The sequence below is a fragment of the Papio anubis genome, chromosome 5 (genome assembly GCF_008728515.1).
Source record: "Papio anubis isolate 15944 chromosome 5, Panubis1.0, whole genome shotgun sequence".
NCBI lineage: Eukaryota > Metazoa > Chordata > Mammalia > Primates > Cercopithecidae > Papio > Papio anubis.
In genome coordinates, this window is record NC_044980.1 from 129,265,172 (window position 1) to 129,282,599 (window position 17,428).

Below are 17,428 nucleotides of genomic sequence, written 5' to 3' on the forward strand. Positions count from 1 at the left end.
GAAAATATGGTACATATACATCACGGAATACTATGTAGACATAAGAGAGAACAAAATCATGTCTTTTGCAGCAACATGGATGGAGCTAGAGGCCATTATTCTAAGTGATTAGCAGGAATAGAAAAGCAAATGCCACATGTTTTCACTTATAAGTGGGAGCTAAACATTGAACACACATAGACACAAAGAAGAGAACAACAGACATTGGAACCTACTTGAGGGAGGAAGGGTGAAAAGAGGATGAGGATTGTAAAACTACTTATTGGGGTACTATGCTTATTACCTGGGTGATGAAACAATCTGTGCATCAAACCTCCGCAACATGCAATTTACCTATATAACAAACCTGCACATGTACCCTGAACCTAAAATAAAAGTTGAAAAAAGAGATCTCAAATAAATAACCTAGTCTTTCATCTTAAGAAACTAGAAAATAAAAAGCAAATTAAACCTCAAATAAGAAGTAAGGAAATAAAGAATAAGGCAGAAATAAAATAAAGAATAGAAAAATGATAGAGAAAATCATTCAATAAATATAGTTCAACATTTTCACGTGTCAGGCATTATACTAGGTATAGTTATCACTATGTCTGTGTTATCCACTTGACTATGGGCTTCTTGTAAAGAAAAAGTTTGAGTGAATTGTTTTTGTGTCTCCAGTAGTGCTTTTTACCTAATATTTAATGATATTTGTATTTGTATAATGCGGCTCATCCGATTGAATAATTAGTACTCACAGAATGGTATACTTTTATCAACAACACTCAGATGTACCTACAATCGGTTATGACTCTTTTGGTAATAATATCAATAGCTAGAAATAAGTGAATACTTTCTAAGTGGCAGACTGCCTTAGCTCTGATGTCCACAGAAATCTGGAAAAAGGTGTGAGTAATCAGGGCTTGTTTTCAATTTATAAAAGTAAATTGTATTTTTGTTTATTCTACTTTTAATTCGCATACAATAATTGGGTAAATAATAATTTATCGGGTACCATGTGATGTTTTGATGCATGTGCACATTGTGAAAGATCAAATTAAGGTAATTTGCAAATATATCACCACAAATATTTATCTTTTTTTTTTTTTGTGGTGAAAACCTTAACAATTCTCTCTACTAGCTATTTTGAAACATACAATATGTCGTTTTTAATTATAGTCACCCTACTATGTGATAGAACACCAGAACTTATTCCTCTTGTCTAGTTGTAATTAAGAAATGTCTAGGTCATTTGCCCATCTTTGAAATTTGATTATTTGCTTTGTTTATGTGTTTTGCTATTGAATTGTTTGCATTCTTTATATATTCTGATTACTAATCTATTGTCAGATGGATAGTTTGCAAATATATTCTTCCATTCTGCGAGATATCTCTTCACTCTGTTGATTGTTTTCTTTGCTGTTCAAAAGCTTTTTAGATTGATTTAGTCCCAACTGCCTATTTTTGCTTTAGTTTCCTGTGCTTTTGAGGTTTCATACAAAATATCTTTGCTAAGATCAATATCCTGAAGTGTTTCCCCAATGTTTTCTTCTAACAGTGTTCTTTCTAGTAATTTTAGGTCTTACATTTAAGTTTTAACCCATTTTGAGTTAATTTTTGCATATGGTGAGAGATAGGGGTCTAGTTCCATGTCTGCATGTACATACTCAGTTTTCTCCACACTATTTATTGAAGAGATTGCCCTTTCCCCAACTTGTATTTTTGGCATCTATGTTGAAAATCAGTTGGTTGTTAAGTCTATGGATTTGTTTCTAACTGTATTCTGGTCCCTTGGTGTATATGCCTGTTTTTACACCACTACCATGCTATTTTGGTTATTATAGCTTTGTAGCACATTGTGAAGCCAGGTATGTGATCCCTCTAGTTTGGTTCTTTTTGCTTAAGATTGATTTGGCTATTTGGGGTCTTTTGTGGTTCCATACACATTTTAGGATTTTTCTTTCTATTTCTATGAAGAATATCATGGATATTTTGATAGGTATTACATTGAATCTGTAGATCGTTTGGAGTAGTATGCACACTTTAAAAATTCAAATTCTTTAAATCAATGAACATGGGATATTTTTCTGTATCTTTCTATTTATTTGTGTCCTCTTCCATTTTTTTCATCAATGTTTTATAGTTTTCACTGTAGATATTTTTCACCTTCTTGGTTAGGTTTATTCTTAGGAATCTTATTTTTTGTGCTATTGTATTGTAAATGAGTTTTTTTTTCTTGATTTTTAAAGATAGTTTACTAAGGCCATCTAAAAATACTACTGATTATTGTAAGTTGATTTTGTGTCCTGCTACTTTACGAAATTTGTTTACTAATTATAACAGGCTTTGGTGGAGTCTTTAGGGTTTTCCATCTCTAAGATCATGTTGTCTGCAGACAGGAACGTTTTGACTTTTTCCTCTTCAATTTGGATGCCTTATATCTCTTTCTCTTGCCTTGTTGCTCTGGCTAGGACTTCTGGTACTGTGTTGAATAGAAATGATGAATGTGGGCATCCTTATTTTGTTCTAGACCTTAGAAGAAAAACTTTCAACCTTTCATTATTCACTGAGATATTAGCTATGGATATGTCATATATGGCTTTTATCATTTTCAGGTACATACCTTCTGTGCCTAATTTGTTGAGACTTTTTATCGTGAAGGGACGTTGAATTTTGTCAATTTTTTTGGTTGCATTTATTGAAATAGTTGTATAATTTTTGCTCTTCATTTTGTTAATATGATGAATAATATTTATTGATTCGCAAATGTTGAACCATCCTTGCTTCCATAGGATGAGTCCTACTTAATCATGGTGAATTATCTTTTTAATGTGCTATAGAATTCAGTTTGCTATTTTGTTGGGGACTTTTGCCTCTGTATTTATCAGAGATATTGGCCTACAGATTTCTTTTTTGTCATTGTTGTGCTCTTGTATAGTTGGAATAAGGATAACGCCAGCCGTATAGAGTGATTTTGGAAGAATTTGACCCTCTTTAACTTTCTGGAGTAGATTGAGAAGAACTGGTATTAGTTCTTCAAGTGTTTGTTAGAATTCAGCAATAAAGGCAACAGGTCCTGGGCTTTTCTTTGATAGAAAATTTTTTTTTATTAATAATTCAATCTTGTAACTTATTATTAGTCTATTCAGATTTTCTGTTTCTTCATGATTCAATCTTGGTAAATTGTATTTGCTCAGGAATTTATCCATTTCTGATAGGTTCTCTAATTTTCTGGCATATAGTTGCTAGTGATAGCCTCAGATGATCCTTTGTATTTCTGTGGAATTAATTGTAATGTTTCCTTTTAGTCTCTGATTTTATTTATCTGAGTCTTCTCTTTTTTTTCTCAGTCTGTCTAAAAGTTTATGTGTTTCTTTTATTTTTTATAAAAGCAACTCTTCATTAACTTTTGTATTTTTAATTCTCAGTTTCATTGATTTCTTTTATCTTTATGACTTATTTCCTTATACTAAGTAAGGGTTTGGTTTGTCCTTGTTTTTCTTATTCCTTGAGGTGCAATATTGGATTTTATATTTGAGATTTTTCTTCTTCTTTGATGTAAATGCATTGCTATTAATTTTCCCTCTGAGTACTGCTTTTGCTGTATCCCATAGGTTTTGGTATGTGTGTTTCCATTCTCTTTTGTTTCTAGAAATTTTTAAAATTTTCCTTTCAATATTTTTATAATAATTGATTCGTTGTTCAGGAGCATGTTTTTTAAGATTTCCATGTATCTATATGGTTTGCAAAGTTCTTGTTATTGATTTCTGCTTCCCTACCATTGTAGTAAGAACCAATTCTTAATATGATTTCAATTTTTTACAATTTGTTGATACTTATTTTGTGACCCACTAAATGGTTTATCTTGGATGATGTTACATGTGCACTAGACAATAATGTATATTCTACTAAGGTTGGATGGAAAGTTCTGTATGTATCCTTAGGTCCATTTTGTCTTAAGTATAGCTCAATTTCAGTATTTTCTTAATTTTCTGTCTGCTTAATCTGTCCATTGTTGGAAGTAGGGTATTGAAGTCCACAACTATTATTGTTTTGCTATCTGTTTCTCCCTTCATGTCCATTAATATTTGCTTTATTAGGTGCTCCAATATTGTGTGCATATATATTTACAATTGTTATGTCTTCTTGATAAATTGGTGCTTTATCATTAAATGACGACCTTTGTCTCTTGTGGCAGTTTTTTACTTGAAGTCTATTTTATATGACATAAATATAGTCATCTCTGCTCTATTTTGGTTACCATTTTCATGAAATATCTTCTTCCTCCCATTTACTTTCAGCCTATGTGTGTCCTTAAGGCTTAAGTGTGAATCTCTCAAAGACAGAATATATTTGGATATTCTTTTTGTAAAATCCACTTAGCCCCTCTGTATCTTTGGATTGGAGAATTTAGTTAATTTACGTTCAAAGTAATTATTGATAGGTAAGGATTTACTACTGTCAGATTGTTAATTTCCTACTGGTTGTTTTGTAAATCCTTTGATCCTTTTTTCCTCTCTTATTTATCTTTGTGATTTGCTGATTTTCTTTAATGTTAATTTTGATTTTCTTTTTTTATTATATATGTATTTACTATAGTTTTATTGCCTTGTGAGTATCATGAGGTTATCATAGAACATCTTAGAGTTAATAATAGACTATTTGACATTGATAACTTCAGTCACATACAAAAACTCTATGCTTTTACCCTTCTACCCAAAATTTATAATTTTGATGTCACAATTTATATTTTATATTACATATTTCTTAACAATTTATTGCAACTATTATTATTTTTGACTGTTTTGACTTTTAACCTTCACAGTGGATATATATGTGAATTACAAAACGTCACAACAGTATTGGTCTATTTTGGATTTGACTATATATTTACCTTTACCAGTGAAATTTTTACTTTCGTATGTTTTCATGTTAGTAATTAGTGTCTTTTCACTTGTACTTTAAGAACTCCCTTATGCATTTCTTATAGGACAGGTTTAGTAATTATATAGTCTCTCAACTTTTGCTTATCTGGAAAATACTTTTTTTTTTCCTTTATTTCTGAAGTACCTCCTTGCTGGGTATAGTATTCTTCACTAGCAATTTTTTTCTTTTGGCATTTAAATGCATCATCCCATTCTTTCCTGGCCTGCAGTATTTCTGCTGAGAAATCAGCTGATAGTTTAATGGAGATTCCCTTATACATGATTTGATGCTTTCCTCTTGCTGCTTTTAAAATTTTCTCTTGCTGCTTTTAAAATTGTCTATTTGTCTTTGACTTTTGGCAATTTAATTATAATATGCCTCAGTGAGGACTTCTTTTTGTTAAGTGTGTTTGGGAACCCTTGAGCTTTATGCATCTGGCTGTCCATATCTCTTCCAAAACTTAGCAACTTTTCAACAATTATTCATTAAATAAGCTTTCTTTTCCTGTTTGTCTTTTCTCCTTCTTGAATTCCTATGAATGTTTGTTTGCTCAGCGGTGTCCCATAAATCCTGTAGGCTCTCCTGAATCTTTTTCATTCCTTTTTTTTCCTTCTAACTGGGTAATTTCAAAAGATTTATCTTCAATTTCAGAGATTCTTCTGCTTGATCCAGTCTGCTGTTGAAGCTCTCTATCATAATTTTTTATTTCATTCAATAAATTGTTTAGATAAAAGATTTCTGCTTGATTCCTTTTTATGATATGTAACTTTTAAGTTTTTCATTCAGATCATGAATTGTTTTTCTGATTTTGTTGAATTGTCTATCTGTCTTCTCTTGTATCTTGCTGAGTTTCCTTGAAATCATTATTTTGAGTTTCTCTTCAGGCACTTCATAGATTTCTTTTTCTTTGAGGTCAAATTCCTAGAGCATAATTATGTACCTTTGGTGTTCTTATACTCCCTTGATTTTTGATGTTTCTTATGTTTCAGCATTGATGTCTCCCCATCCAATGGAGCAATTATCTCTTCAAAATTTTACAGCGTGGATTTTTTCAAGAAAGACTTTCACATGGAGAAAGGTCTTAGCATGTTGGTTAGGAAGCGTGTAGTGATTCTATTTTTGAGTAGATGCAGCGGTACAGCCTCCATGCAGTTTCTTCAACTGAAACCAATGTCAGTGAGGACTGTGAGTGTCTTGGTGGCCTAGGCTGTAGGAGTTTATGGCAACAATGGCAGCAGCACAGATTGTTAGGGTCTGCAGTGCCAAGGGCTTTTGGGGCCCTCCTATTCTTGTTTTCCTTGCAATGGGAAGATTTAACTGAAGGGTCTTAGGCTTGGGGCCTCATGAACATATTGTGGTACTTGGGACTTAAGGTTCAGGTTCACTCTCTGAGGCAGGAGTGGATGTAGACTGTCTATGGTGCTAGTTAGCTGTGACTCTGAGGCCCCTTAAAGCAGCCTGGGCACTGGGGCTGGGTTATAGCTGTGAATCTGACCATATGGAGTGGGGAACAGCACTGGCCCAACTTTGGGGAAAAATGAGTGGTTTGGAGGTTTGGGCCCCGAAAGCTACAGCTACAATTCAGGAACCAGAGCCAATAGGGCACTGTGGCAATTCAGATCCTGAGGGATGAGTTATTGTATAGTGATCACTCTGGACCCTATACAATACCTCATCGCCCAGGCATATTGATACAATAGCAACAAGAATCCCAGAATGGCAGAACACAGCCATCCCTTGAGTCACAGGGGGCAGGGAGCACAGTGATGACTTCACTCCCCATAGAGGAGGGTGTCTCAGCTCAGACTCTAGAAAACTAATTCAATTTCAAAGAAGCAGGGCACTAGAGTTGTTTGGCCTGCAGGACAAGTGTCTCAGTTCAGCCACTTCTCTGTTTCCCTGGATGCGGGGTACCACATCATCTCAGTCCTGGGATGCCTGACTGCTTGGCTCAGCAAGCCTCTTGGCCTCATCCCCAAGAGGAAATGGGACACTTCAGCTCAGTCCCTGGGCACATGAATTCTCTGGGAAGCCAAGGTACTATTTTCCCAGGAGGCAGGCACCACTTCAGCTCAGACACAGAAGGACAAGACATACAGCAACTAGGAGAAGTAGAAGGAGCAGTTCTGCCAAGGAGCTGTTTCCTTGGCAGACAGTGAACAGCTTCAGCTCTAGTCCCAAGAAATAGGTGCAAAAGTTACTGGGTGGCAGGGGTCAGGTAGAGGGAGCAACTCAGCCAAGGCATGTTTCTCCAAGAAAGAGTGCACAGCTGAAAGAGTGCACAGCTTCAGCTCAGGCCCTGAGGGGCAAGGCACAGCAGTGACTAGGAAGGGTAGATGAGGCAGCTTCAAGGCCACATGCCCCCATGGGCCAGGATGTAGCAGTAGCTTGGCTGAGAGATGGTGGGCCACCAGACAGGGGGGGTTCAGTGGTGACTAAAACACAGGAATGGAATAGTGTGGCCATTCACTCCTGGAGGAGAACACACTCCAGCAGTAGTTCCACTTCCAAGATGGCATAGTGCAGTAGCCACATGGGTCACAGGGTTGGGCACAGTGTCAGCTCCTTCCCTTGGGGAAACACAGCAGTGTGGATCCAGGCAGCTCCCTCAGCTGGCCTTAGCAACTGTGAGAACTGCAGGGGTCCCTAGTGGTAAGGACTGTAGGCGTCCCAGGTATTAACAGGGGCTGCTGGGAACTGTTTATCTTTTACCCACAGGGAGAAATCCCTCCTGGTTCTAAGCTGATCCTCACTGGGGGATGGGGTGGCAGAGGCCACCCTTTGGTTCCAATTTCCATCCTTTGTTTCCATTTCCAATTGGAACCAAGTTCCCTTTGGTTCTCAATGTGGCCATCCTGGGTTTCTGTGCTCTACAAAGATTTTTAGACTCTTTTGATGTACTCTAGTGCTCTCCTTTAGTTATTTGCATCAAAATGTGGTTTATTCATTGTTTTGGCCATCTTGGTTGTGGGGGAAGAACACTAGAAGCTTATAGCCAGTCATCTTGCTGACATCACCTCTAGTTTACTGGCCTTTTTATAAATGAGATGACTGAAGTTTGAGTTCTAGGTCAAGGACACATAATAATAAGTGTGTTAAAGATGAGTTTTAAACCAAAGCCTGTAGTACTATTCCCACCATATCATGCTAAGTATTAAAGTAAAGCCTTGCTTGCAATTGGACAGATTATTGGGTACAAACAAGACAGTAAAGGAATCCTTGTCCCAGTGTGCTCAAATAAGTGACCTCTGAAAGCAACTGTCCAGGCGGGCACACCTCTCCGTGAGGGATGCCTGTGGCAAGCACTCTAACAGTGACTGCTGCCTGTCGTGGACAGCTAACTTTCAGATCTCAATGCTGACACCCATGTAAGGCCTCCCAAAATTGATTTTCCCCTCTATAATGGCTTTTGTACCCTTTAGCAAGCCAGGCTTATTTTTTGATTGAACTAGACCCTAGTAATTTCCAGACTAAATGGATTTCAGAAGTTCTAAAATGCTGAACTGTTTGAGAAATGCACAACTTACATGTGGCCACAGAGAGAATCTTCCTCGTGAGCCAACTGCACTCTAAATATTGAAATGTCATTTTCACAGCTATGCAGTTTTTCCAGATGGATTATTTTTCAAAATGGATGACATTAGCAAAAAAAACTCTTGTTATTAAAAAACTACATAATGTTCTGTGAATGAAAATGTGAATAAGATTGTCTCTAATGTCACTTGTCCCTAATTAAATTTTTCACAAGAATGTTGTCAGCAACATACTGTGATTCTGTTAAATAAGAAAAGGAGTTACCTTATATGGCTTAACAATGTTCCTGGAGTTACTTCCATAAGGAAAAGTGATTAGAGCCATTCCAGCTAATGACCACAATGTGCAATAGTCATCTGAAGTAAGCATGTTCAGATTGCAATCAACACTTCCACATAATAGCAAATTTGAAATTTTATCTGCTTTCCGGATTTTATCATAGTTGGTGTCTCATTTTGTGTTTCCCTGTGATGTAATACCAAGTGTCTGGGTTGCAAAGTTTTGTTTTGTTTTAAACTTCCAAAATTGAGGCACAACATGCACAGACAGGTATATACATCTTCAATGAACAACTTAATAAGTGTTTGCATATGTATACATCTGTGTAGCTACCACTCAGGTCAAGATATAGAACATTTTCAGCACCCCAGAAAGGTCATTTGTGTCCCTTTTCAGTCAACACCTCTTCAGAGGTTACCATATTTTTCCTTCTATCATTACATATTTGTTTTGTTTGCTTTTGAGCTTCATAGCAGTACCCTTTTTGCTTCTGGTTTCTTTTCCATAATACTGTTCTTGTGAGATTCATTCATGGTGCATGTGTCAGTAGTTCATTTTTCTTCTGTGTAGTATCCCATTATACCACGTTTCCTTTTAAGAATCATAGCTGGCCAGGAGCGGTGGCTCATGCCTGTAATCCCAGCACTTTGGGAGGCCGAGGTAGGTGGATCACCTGAGGTCGGGAGTTCAAAACCAGCCTGGCCAACATGGCGAAACTCTGTTCCTACCAAAAGTACAAAAATTAACAGGGCCTTGTGGCAAGTGCCTGTAATCCCAGCTACTCAGGGAGGCTAAGGCACAAGAATCACTTGACTCCCAGAGGCGGAGCTTGCAGTGAGCCAAGATCCCACCACTGCACTCCAGCCTGGGCAACAGAGCAAGACTCTGTCTCAAACAAACAAACAAAAACATAGCCAAGCTAATCACAGACTCACTCAATGTGGGGTGAACTTCTCCATCACTGCCTGCAAAGGATAAATTAAATTTAAAAAAATGCTATCATCTTATCTCCTCCTACAGAGAGGAAAGAACCGCCATCATCTACCTAGAAAAATTTCATCTCACATAGGCAGACAAGTCAGTCCTTTATTGGGTCAGGGCAATTTTACTTGTCAAACAACTGCCTCTATGATGCTTTGCAATATCCAGGGATCCCTGATAAGAAGGTGGTATTGTTAATTGACAAGCATGGAAGAAAATATTGCCTGTTTGATTCATAATCAGTAAATCATGTTTAGCGATATAAATATCACCAGCAGTTTGAAAAGGAGATAGTTGCTAGGAGCAGTTCACTTAAGTTAAGCATTAATAGTACTCAGGCCTGAGTCACACTGATGCTCAGTGCAGAGACCCAGGTAGAATGTATGAGGACCATAAAGAGAGAGAGGCTCCACAGACAATGCTCACCACAGACACAAAGGAGCAGAACAAAATAAGATGGATAGTGAGCTTTAAGAAGTGAAACCTTTTACTAAGGCAGATTTTACATAGAAATACAATAGTGTTATGTATCTGGACACATATAGAAACACAGGGGTGGAGATCAACAGAGAAATCAGAGCCTAGAATATCTCTTAACACTTAAGGCTTGTTTTTACAATCTTGTAGGAGGTTGAAACATTTTGGTTTCAGCCTACCATAAACTGCATGGAAGTCCAGACTTACTAGTGCATTGTCATAGTGAAAGCCAATCATCCAAATATTTATGATAACTAGAAGCAGAGGAACATTTGATGAAAGAGAAAAAAAAAAGGAGGATGTTATAAGATTCATATATAATGAAAGGATGAACTTGAGGAGAGAGCAGAATTTTTAAACTACTTTAGCTCTACCATTTCAATTTTATTAATAAAATAAATACTTAATTGTGTGTATGACTTACTAATTTGTTCATTGCTAGTTTTATTGAGCATCTTCCATATAGTGAATATGGAATAGTGAAAAAGTCTTGTAGGTAGCAATGCCCTTTGTCAAAGGTAGCTACCCTGAATCTGCATCTTTATTTTCCAAGGACATTTTTTTTCCCCCAAAGCTGTTTTTGCTGCCTGCACTTTCAAGTCTCTAACTATATTTACAGTTTTCTTTTTGCCTTTGACATTTGCACTTCTCAACTCAATGCTTCAGTAACTCTCCATATCCTGCAGCTAATAACTATGCTGCTTATTTAAAAAGTTACAAGGAGTCTCAAGTTGGAATGCTTTGAGAAATATAAGCCAACAGCTCCTATTCCCTGACTCTGCGTTTTCTGAGCACAGTTTGCAAAGGAGAAGCTTTGGGGAATTGCTGGGGTGTGGGAAGAAGGAAAAGGAGGCATCTGCCTACAATACGAAGTCCTTGTAATGAAGGCCCTGGACTTTTAAAGTCCCCTATGATAAGAGAGGAACAATTTCCTTCATTAATTAGCTGTAGATGGTTTGAGAAACTTTGCCTACTATGCAAATTGCACAGTGCTCAGGACAGGAAAGTCAAGAAGATGTCATTCTGGAGCTCAATTTGGTTCATTCTGACTTGAGAAAGAAGGTTCTAGAAGGAGGAATGGAGAAGACAGAATGGACCAAGAGAACTGATCTTGAAAACAGAGAGAAAGCATCAGACTGTAGTTGAAGTTACAATGTTACACGTGTGCCCCATTTGTTGAGCACTTATGTGTCAAACCCTGTGTCATTCCCAGAGCATGTAGTATAAGCTTCCCAACAACCCTATAGGGGCAGTTACCATTATTTTTGTCATATCAAAGGTGAAGAGACTGAAGGTCAGATGCTTTCTGTAGATTACAGAGCTGGTAAGCAGCAAAGCTGCAACTCAAACTCAGGCCTGAGAGACCCCAGAACCCACGGTTTTAGCCATATGCCATGCCATCTCCATGTTATCTCTTTATTGAGATAAGGGAAGATATACAGGACAGGGTGATTTTCACTGGAAAGTGAAGGTGGTCAGGGAAAGGGGTACCTGCATGTCTAGAGGTAGAGAATGGAAGGATGAGTCTTTGGCTTTTATAAAAACCAATGTTCTCTGAAAACCTCAGAATACCCAGTATGTCGGGCCGCTCTACTTGTGGATGTTGCTGCCAATCAGAACTTGGATACATCCTTCTAAGGAACCCTGGTTTTTCTCATCTCTGTTCCTCAACCACTCTGAAGCTAAGCAAGAACCTCTTTAATGGAGCAGCTTGCTAACCTTCCAGGGAGCTATCTTGCTCCTGACACCTTGGCTGCATCTCATCATGCTGCTGTTATTATTCCCCTTTCACAGTGGAGACTGAGCCACAGGAGCCTACGTGGAATCTGGACTAGACGGGTTCCTGCCCGTCCCCTTCCTCAGGCTGGCACAGTTATTTGTGATTCCATCTATGTAAGCATAGAACAAAGAACCAGTGTAAATTTTGGTCAGAATTTAAATTAGATTCCAGAAGGTTCACAGGCTTGCTTTCCTCTTTCTCTTCCTCTCTTTCCCCTCCTTCTGCTCCTTCTTCTTTTATTATTGATTTTATTTTTCCTTTTAAGGAAAATTATCTGAAAGATTCAATGCCCTTGGTCATTAGAGTCTTTCTAGAGCCAGATCCATGAACTGTTTCTGAGAGACACAGAGAGCAGTGGCTCATCCAGCTAAGTTGAACACCCTGACATGGGCAGAGCAGCAAAGACCCCCAGAGTGTCTGGCTCCACTAAGAATTGCTGCATGCGCACAGCTGGCTTTATCCACTAGAGTTGGGCTATGGTCTTATCCTAAAAAGCACTGACTCTTTATTGGGTGCCCACTCTGCCAGGAGCTAGGCTGTGTGCCTGGGATTTGGAGTTAAATAAAACATAATTCAGGCGAAGTGTGTGGGGAAATAAGCATGGTAACAACGTGCCCCTGATGGCTATGATGAAGGGCAAAATCAACCGTGTCAATAATATGCTGCAGCACTGCTGAAGAAAAAAGAATCGATTATGCGTTGGGTAAGGAGAAGAATTGGGGGAAGCTGTTTGTGTTGGGCTTGGAGTGGTATTAGTAGAATTCTACAGCAGGAGCATTATAGATAACGGTGAGAAAACAGGAATAGTCTGAAAATAATAATGTCAAAGAGGGTTCTGTGATTTTAATACTTAAAGCATGATCCATTTATTTCTTTTTTCAGGAAATTATTTGCTGAATAACTTGTGCCAAGGACTAGGTAGTTACTGAGTACACAGCATTGAGCAAGACTGACCAGCTCCATGTCCATGGAGGTGAAAGTCTCGTGGAGGGAGACAGAAGAGAATATGCCATTTACACACTTATTTCTTTGTTAACAGTCATGATAAATAAAAGTAAAATGGTGCCACAAATGTACCTAGAAAAGGGCCTGATCTTGTCTTTCAAGGATGGGAATGCAGTCAGGATGCATTTCCTCAAGGAAGTGACACTTGTGTTGAGATCCAGAAGATGATTAGGAATTAGTTAAATGGAAGAAGAAACACATCCTGACACAGAGAGGTGCCATGCCCTGAATTTTGTCCCCCCAAAATGTATATGTTGAAGCCCTAAGCCCAGTACCTCAGAATGTGACTGCATTTGGAGATAGGGCCTTAAACGTGTTGGGTGGGTTAAAATGAGGCCATTAGGGTGGGCCTAATCCCATCTAATTGGTGTCCCTACAAAAGACAATGTGGATGTTCCAAGAGTGACCAGGGATACATGTGCACAGAGGAAAGGCCATGTGAAGAAACAGCAAGAAGAGAGCCATCTGCAAGCCAAGGACACAGGCCCAAGAACAATGCAAACCTGCTGACAACTTGATCTCAGACTTGCCAGCCTCCAAAACTGTGAAAATTAAATTCCTGTTGCTTAAGCCACCCTGTCATGGTATTTTGTTCTGGCTGCCCTGTTTGTTACATGTTCTGTTTGAAGATGGGGAAGGAGGTCAGTGTGGCTTATGACATTCCTTCACTCTGAGGCCTGGGTAAGTCTGTCTCCTATTCTTGGGACTGGGAGTTGCCTCCTGTAAGACAAATGCCTTGAACTGATCACTCATCTCTGAGGTTCCTTCTGGGTTTCTGATGCTATAAATTCAAAACCTTAAACCCTTATAATTCCAGGACCCTAGGAAAGAAATGGGCAAGATGATTATTTGGGGATCCCTTAATAAAACTCAGAACACTTTGGAAAACATTCTTGATTCATCAAGTCTAACAGTGGATGATCAATAAATGTTTGTTGAAAGAATGGACACTTGGATCAATAAACATCCACCAACATTTATCAGTAGGTTGAAGGATAGCTAGCTAGGTAGAGAGAAGTCTGATGCTAATATGCAAAACAGTAAACTATTTTCTTTCAACTTTTTGAGGTATCGCTCCTCACAAGAGGGCATTAGCTGCGAGGGTCTGCCCACAGACCCTGACCCAAACGACGGATGAATAAAATGTACACTGACACACAGATACTCTTTTTTACCAGTCCTGCTGAATGTCTGACGGCCTACACACCAAGAGAGGTTTGTCACTACAGCCAGCCCCATCAGCTCAGGAGGCTTGCATTTATTCATTAAGATTAGCTAACAAAAGCTTGCGTTAACATCATTAGAGGGTAATTGACACTGTGGACTTCCTGAGTAAAAAGCATACATCAAAGGCTTAAGGCTTAAAACCACATGAGTAAACAAGCTAACTAGAGACTTCCCCACATCCTGTTGTTTACTACTCTAATCTTTTTAACTAAAGGTAATGGGACCAGGCTGCCTTCTGCCGGGTCTATTACCGAAGTCATATGAAAACCCCAAAAGGGTTTTGTGGCTATCATAATGAATATTTTTCGCACCAGCCTGATCAAATCCCAACAAATTTTATTTTAGAATCATGGGGTGCATGGGCAGGTTTGTTACAAAGGTATATTGCATGATGCTGAGGTTTGGGGTGTGATTGAACCTGTCACTCAGGTAGTGGGCATAGAACACAATAGGTAGTTTTTCAGGCCTTGCCCTGTTCTCTCTCTCTCTCTTTTATTAGACCCCAGTGTCTATTGTTTCTATCTTTATGCCCATGTGCATCCAATGTTTAGCTCCCACTTACAAGTGAGAATATCTGGTATTTTGTTTTCTGTTTCTGCATTGCATTAGTTTATTTAGAATAATGGCCTTCAACTGCATCCATGTTGCTGGAAAATACATGGTTTCATTTTTTATGGCTGTATAGCATTTCATGGTATATATCTATCACATTGTCTTTATCCAGCCTCCACTGATGGACACCTGAGTTGATCCCATTGAGAGGTGAAGCCAACTGGACTTCCTGGGTCAACTGGGGACTTGGAGAACTTTTCTGTCTTACAAGAGGATTGTAAAGTGCACCAATCAGTGCTCTGTAGCTAGCAAGAGGTTTGTAAAATGCACCAATCAGCACTCTGTAAAAACGCACCAATCAGTGCTCTGTAGCTAGCAAGAGGTTTGTAAAATGGACCAATCAGCAGGAGTCTAAGAGTAGCCAATCATGGAGAGGATTGAAAAAAGACCATTCTGATAGGACAGAAACAGGCCATGAGAGGGGACAAATAAGGGAATAAAAGCAGGCCACCCCAGCCAGCAGCGGCAACCCACTCAGGTCCCCTTCCATGCTGTGGAAGCTTTGTTCTTTCATTCTTCACAATAAATCTTGCTGCTGCTTACTCTTTGGGTCTGTGCCGTCTTTAAGAGGTGTAACACTCACTGCAAAGGTCCGCAGCTCCATTCTTGAAGTCAAGTCAACGAGACCACGAACCCACTTTAAGGAACCAACTCTGGACACACCATCTTTTTAGTATTGTGAATAGTGCTGTAATTAACATATGGGTGTATGTGCCCTTTTGGTTATATACCCATTAATAGGATTTTCCTTTGGGTATATGCCCTTTAATAGCATAGATGGGTCAAATGGTAGTTCTGTCTTAAGTTCTTTGAGAAATCTCCAAACTGCTCTCCACAGTGGCTGAGCTAATTTACATTCCCACCATTGTCCCCTCTTCTCCACAGCCACACCAGCATCTGTTATTTTTTGGACTTTTTAGCAAAAGCCATTCTGACTGGTGTGAAATGGTATCTCATTGTGGTTTTGATTTGCATTTACTGATGATTGGTGATGATGAGCATTTTTTCATGTTTGTTGGCCGCATGTATGTCTTCTTTTGAGAAGTGTCTTTTCATGTCCTTTGCCCACTTTTTAATGTGGTTATTTGTTTTGTGCTTGCTCCATTGTTTAAGTTCCTTATAGATTCTGGATGTTAAACCTTTCTCAGATGCACAGTTTGTGAATTTTTTCTCCTATTCTGTAGGTTGTCTGTTTAATTCCTTGATAGTTCCTCTTCTGCGTGGAAGCTCTTTAGTTTTCTTATGTCCCACTTGTCAATTTTTGTTTGTTGTTGTTGTTGCAATTGCTTCTGAGGACTTGGCCTTAAATTCTTAACCAAGGCCGATGTCCAGATGGGTATTTCCTAGGATTGCTTCTAGAAATTTTATTGTTTGAGGTCTTACATTTAAGTCTTTAATCTATCTTGACTGTAATTTTTGCATATGGTGATAAGTAGGAGTCCAGTTTCATTCTTCTGCATATGGTTAGCCAGTTATCTCAGCTTCATTCATTGAGTGGGGGGGCTTTTCCCTATTGCTTATTGTTGTTGAGTTTGTCAAAGATCAGATAGTTGTAGGTTTGTGGCTTTATTTATGGGGTCTACAACTGTTCCATTGATCTATGTATGTGTTTTAGTCACTGTGGCTTTCTAGTATAGTTTAAAGTTCAGTAGTATGATGCCTCTGACTTTGTTATTTTTGCTTAAGATTGTTTTGGCTATTCTTTTTTGGTTTCATATGTATTTTAGAGCAGTCTTTTTCTAATTCTATAAAAAATGATGTTGGTGATTTGATGGGAATGGCATTGAATCTCTAACTTGCTTTGGGCAGCATGGTCATTTTAGTTATATTGATTCTTCCAATATGTGAGTTTGTAATGTTTTTCATTTATTTGTGTCATCTCTGATTTCTTTTAGCAGTGTTTTATAGTTCTCATAGTTATCCTTTACCTCCTTGGTTAGATATATACCTAAGTATTTCACTATGTTTTGTGGCTATCATAAATGAGATTGTCTTCTTGATTTGGCTCTCAACTAGAATGCCATTGGTGTATAAAAATGCTACTGATTTTTTCTGCTCTGACTTAGTATCCTGAAACTTTACTGAAGTCGTTTATCAGTTCTAGGTGCCTTATGGCAATCTTTAGGATTTTCTAGGTATGGAATAATTTTACCAGTGAAGAGAGACAGTTTGACGTCTTCTTTTTCTATTTGGGTCCCTTTTATTTCTTTCTCTTGCCTGATTGTTCTTGCTGGGACTTCCAGTACTATGTTCAAAAGGAGTGGTGAGAGTGGGCATCCTTGTCTTGTTCCGGTTCTTAAGGGGAATGTTTCCAGCTTTTACCCATTCAGTATAATGTTGGCTGTGAGTTTGCTATAGATGGCTCTTATTATTTTGATGTCTGTACCTTCAATGCCTAGTTTTTTTGAGCATTTTATCATGAAGGAGCATTAGATTTTCTGAAAAGTTTTTTCTGCATCTATTGAGATGATCATATATTTTTTGTTTTTAATTCTGATTATATGGTGAATCACATTTTTGACTTGCATATGTGGAACCAACCTTGCATCCCAGGAATAAATCCTACTTGATCATGGCGAATCAACTTTTTGATGTGCTGCTCAATACAGGTTGTTTGTATTTTGTTGA

The 17,428-nt window shown here is 38.2% G+C and overlaps 1 long non-coding RNA gene across 1 annotated transcript; it reads left to right on the forward strand.

The window, feature by feature from the left end:
- Positions 1-4,567: 4,567 nt before the first annotated feature.
- Positions 4,568-13,032, forward strand: LOC108586588. Its single transcript, XR_004183828.1, has 2 exons — positions 4,568-6,942; positions 12,839-13,032. It is a non-coding gene; the product is annotated as an uncharacterized LOC108586588 (long non-coding RNA).
- The last annotated feature ends 4,396 nt before the right edge of the window (positions 13,033-17,428 follow it).